Source organism: Furipterus horrens, unplaced genomic scaffold (genome assembly GCF_987537825.1).
Source record: "Furipterus horrens unplaced genomic scaffold, mFurHor1.1.pri manual_scaffold_12, whole genome shotgun sequence".
NCBI classification, from domain to species: Eukaryota; Metazoa; Chordata; class Mammalia; order Chiroptera; family Furipteridae; genus Furipterus; species Furipterus horrens.
The window spans coordinates 46,419,720-46,425,068 of NW_028327182.1; the positions used below are offsets into that span (position 1 = coordinate 46,419,720).

The 5,349-nt window shown below is 38.2% G+C and overlaps 1 pseudogene; it reads left to right on the forward strand.

Moving 5' to 3' along the window:
- Positions 1–2,239: 2,239 nt before the first annotated feature.
- LOC149996122 (heterogeneous nuclear ribonucleoprotein K pseudogene) lies at positions 2,240–4,066 on the forward strand (annotated as a pseudogene).
- Positions 4,067–5,349: the final 1,283 nt, after the last annotated feature.

Consider the following 5,349-nt stretch of genomic DNA (forward strand, 5'->3'; position numbering starts at 1 on the left):
ACCATAAAGGCAGAAAATAAAAGCAGATCAATCTAAGAAGCAGAAACAAAACCAGTGCCCAAAATGGGGACGCGGAAAACATCCCACCAAACAGAAACAACACCCCACGAAAAGGACAGGAGGAATACCCAGAAGGAGGGATAAATGAAGTAGAAGCAAGCAAAGTATCAGACATGGAATTTTAAACAATAGTAATGAGAAAGCTCAAATAACTCAACAAACTCAAAGAAAACTACAACAACTCCAGGGGAACTACAAAGAACTCCAAGGAAACTACAAAGAACTCCAGGGAAGCTACAAGGAACTTACGGAGAACTACACCAGCATAAAAAAGGACATAGAAACTATTAATAAGAACCAGGAAGAAATGAAGAATACAATTTATGAACTGAAGAACAAAGTAGAATCAATCAAAAGCAGGCTAAATGAAGAAGAGGATCGGATCAGTGAGTTAGACGACAATGTAGAAAAAAATTCCAAACAATACAACAAAATGAAAAAAGACTGAAAAAGAGTGAAGAGGGTTTAAGAGAACTGCAGGACAACATGAAACTAAACAATATCCATATCATAGAAACAAAAGGAGAAAAAGAAGAGCAAGGGATAGAAAACCTGATTGAAAAATCAATGACAGAAAATTTTCCTAACTTGATGAGAGAAAAAGTCATGCAAGTCCAGGAAGCACAGAGGGTCCCAGTGAAGATGAACCCAAAAAGGCCTACTCTAAGGCACATCATAATTAAAATGGCAACATTCAAAGACAGAGGGAGAATCCTAAAGGCAGTAAGAGAAAAACAGCAAAAAATATAAAAAAGAGCTCTGATAAGGCCATCAACTGATTTCTCAACAGAAACACTACAAGCCAGAAGGAAATGGCAAAAATGTATTTCAAACAATGAAAAACCAAGGCTGCTCTGCCCGACAAGGCTCTCTTTCAAAATGGAAGATGAAATAAGGAGTTTCCCAGACAAACGAAGACTAAAAGAATACGTCTCCACCAAACCAGCATTGCAAGAGGTGTTAAAGGGAATGCTTTAAGAAAAAGAAGAAAAAGAGAGAGGGAGAGGAACACAGGTACAAAGGGAAATGAATAATTACCTGTCAATAATAACCTTAAATGATAATGGATTAAATTCTCCAATCAAAAGACATAGGGTAGTGGAATGCATATGAAAAGATGACCAATATATATGCTGTCTACAAGAGACACAGCTCAAAACAAAAGATTTGCATAGACTGAAAGTGAAGGGCTGGAAAAAAGTATTCCAAGCAAATGGTCATGAAAAAAAAAGCTGGGGTAGCAATACTTATAACAGACAAAACAGATTTCACAGCAACGGCCATAAAAAGAGACAAAGAAGGACATTTTATAATACTTAAGGGAAGCATCAAGAAGATATAACCCTGATAAACATATATGCACCAAACATAGGTGCACCCAAATATATAAGGAAAATATTGGAAGACTACGAAAGGATAACTACAGCAACACACTCATAGTAGGGGACTTTAATACCACATTGTCAACAATGGACAGATATTTGAAGCAAAGAAACACCAAGAATATTGAGGCATTGAACAACACTCTAGATCAAATGGACTCAGTTGATATATATAGAAGTTTTCACCCTAAAGAAGCAAAATATACATTCTTTTCAAGTGCACATAGAACATTCTCAAAGATAGACCACATGGTAGGACACAAATAAAGCCTCCCAAAATTCAAGAAAATTGAAATTATATGAAGCATCTTCTCAGATCACAATGCCTTGAAACTAGAAATCAATCTCAAGGAAAATACTCAAAGACATCCAAACTCATGAAGAATGAAAAACATGCTATTAAATAATAACTGGATTAACAATGACATTAAGGAAGACATTGAAAAGTTTCTGGAAACAAATGATAATGAGCACACAATAGCCCAAAACCTATGGGACAAAACAAAAGCCGTCCTGATAGGAAAGTTCACAGCAATACAGGCCTACCTAAAAAGGATGGAAGAATCTCAAATAAAAAATCTAACCCTACAGCTAAAAGAACTAGAACAACAACAACAAACAAAGCCCAGAGTGAGTAGAAGGAAGGAAATCATCAAGATCAGAGAAGAATTAAATGACATAGAGACTAAACAAACAATTCAAAAAATCAACAAAATTAGGAGCTGGTTCTTCGAAAAGATAAACAAAATCGACAAGCCTTTAGCCAGGCTCATCAAGAAAAAAAGAGAGGTGGACGCCATTATCCTCTGTTTCTCGGCTGCACCAACCTCGACGTCTTGCTTAAGTTCCACTTGTTTACGGCCTATAGATTGGTGTTCCATATAATTCAAGAAAATGGAAACTAAACAGCCAGAGGAAACCTTCCCCAACACCGAAACCAATGGTGAATTTGGTAAACGCCCTGCAGAAGACATGGAAGAGGAACAAGCTTTTAAAAGATCTAGAAACACGGATGAGATGGTTGAATTACGCATTCTGCTTCAGAGAAAGAATGCTGGGGCAGTGATTGGAAAAGGAGGCAAGAATATTAAGGCTCTGCGTACAGACTACAATGCCAGTGTTTCAGTCCCAGACAGCAGTGGCCCCGAGCGCATATTGAGTATCAGTGCTGATATTGAAACAATTGGAGAAATTCTGAAGAAAATCATCCCTACCTTGGAAGAGGGCCTGCAGTTGCCATCACCCACTGCAACCAGTCAGCTCCCGCTCGAATCTGATGCTGTGGAATGCTTAAATTACCAACACTATAAAGAAAGCGACTTTGACTGCGAATTGAGGCTGTTGATTCATCAGAGTCTGGCAGGAGGAATTATTGGGGTCAAAGGTGCTAAAATCAAAGAACTTCTAGAGAACACTCAGACAACAATCAAGCTTTTCCAGGAATGCTGTCCTCATTCCACTGACAGAGTCATTCTAATTGGAGGAAAACCTGATAGAGTTGTAGAGTGCATAAAGATCATTCTTGATCTCATATCAGAGTCTCCCATCAAAGGACGTGCACAGCCTTATGATCCCAATTTTTACGATGAAACCTACAATTATGGTGGCTTTACAATGATGTTTGATGACCGCCGTGGACGTCCCGTGGGATTTCCCATGAGGGGAAGAGGTGGCTTTGACAGAATGTCTCCTGGTTGGGGTGGGCGTCCAATGCCTCCATCCAGAAGAGATTATGATGACATGAGCCCTCGGCGAGGACCTCCTCCACCACCTCCTGGACGAGGTGGCCGGGGTGGTAGCAGAGCACGGAATCTTCCTCTTCCTCCACCACCACCACCTAGAGGAGGAGATCTAATGGCCTATGACAGAAGAGGAAGACCTGGAGATCATTACGATGGCATGGTTGGTTTCAGTGCTGATGAAACTTGGGACTCTGCTATAGATACGTGGAGCCCTTCAGAATGGCAGATAGCTTATGAGCCACAGAGTGGTTCTGGATATGATTATTCCTATGCAGGGGGTCGTGGCTCATATGGTGATCTTGGTGGACCTATTATTACTACACAAGTATCTATTCCCAAAGATTTGGCTGGATCTATTATTGGCAAAGGTGGTCAGAGAATTAAACAAATTCGTCATGAATCAGGAGCTTCGATCAAAATTGATGAGCCTTTAGAAGGGTCTGAAGATCGGATCATTACCATTACAGGAACACAGGACCAGATACAGAATGCACAGTATTTGCTGCAGAACAGTGTGAAGCAGTATGCAGATGTTGAAGGATTCTAATGCAAGATATTTTTTCTTTTTTATAGTGTGAAGCAGTATTCTGGAAAGTTTTTCTAAGACTAGTGAAGAACTGAAGGAGTCCTGCATCTTTTTTTTTTAAATCTGCTTCTGTTTAAAAAGCCAACATTCCTCTGCTTCATAGGTGTTCTGCACTTGAGGTGTAGTGAAATCTTTGCTGTTCACCAGATGTAATGTTTTAGTTCCTTACAAACAGGGTGGGGGGGAGGGTGTGCAAAAACTAACATTGAAATTTTGAAACAGCAGCAGAGTGAGTGAATTTTAATTTTTGTTCATTGTTGGTGGTTAAAAAGGAAAATTCCCCCTATGTAATTAATGTGAACACGTTGCTTTGTAGTCACTGTAACATTTGAGGGGGGTGGGACAGGGAAGAAAAGTAACAATAGTTCATATGTCCCTGGCATCTATTCAGAGCAGTATGCAGAATGTAATGCTCTTTTGTAAGAAACGTTTTATGATTTTTAAAATAAATTTAGTGAACCTAAAAAAAAAAGAAAGAAAGAGAGAGGACCCAAATAAACAAAATCAGAAATGAAAAAGGAGAAATCACAACCGATATGACAGAAATATAAAGGATTGTAAGAAATTACTACAAACAACTGTATGGCAAAAAACTTGAAAACCTAAATGAAATGGACAAATTTGTAGAAACATATAATCTTCCAAAACTGAATCAAGAAGAAGCAGAAAGCCTGAACAGACCTATAACAAAGAATGAAATTGAAAGAGTAATAAAAAAACTTCTGGCACACAAAAGCCCTGGACTGGATAGCTTCACAGGCAGATTTTACAAAACCTTTAGGAAAGAACTAACACCTACCTTTCTCAAACTATTCCAAAAAATCCAAGAAGAGGGAAGACTTCCAAACCCTTTCTATGAAGCCACTATTACCCTAGTTCCAAAACCAGGTCAAGACACAACAAAGAAAGAAAACTACAGGCCAATATCACTGATGAACATAGATGCTAAAATCCTCAACATAATATTGGCAAACTGCACACGTTAGAAAGATCACACACCACAATCAAGTGGGATTCATGCCAGGGATGCAACGATGATTTAATATTCGCAAATCAATAAATGTAATACATCACATAAACAAAATGAAAGACAAAAACCACATGATCATATCAATAGATGCAGAAAACACATTTGATAAAGTACAACGCCCATTTATGTATGATGAATACACTCAACAAACTGGGAATAGAGGGAGCATACATCAACATGATGAAGGCCATATACGAAAAACCAGAAGCCAACATCATACTCAATGGAAAAAAACTAAAAGTATTCCCCCTGAGATCACGTACAAGACAAGGATGTCCACTCTCTCTACTCCTATTCAACATAGTACTGGGAGTTCTAGCCACAGCAATCCGACAAGAAAAAATAAATAAAAGGAAAAGTAAAGAAGAATTAAAACTGTCATTATTTGCAGATGACATGACAGTATACATAGAAAACCCTAAGGACTCCACAAAAAAACTATTCAACCTAATAAGTAAATTTAGAAAAATATGAGGGTACAAAGTCAATATTCAGATATCAAAGGCATTTCTGTATACCAAAAATAAAGTATCAGAGATAGAAACTAGA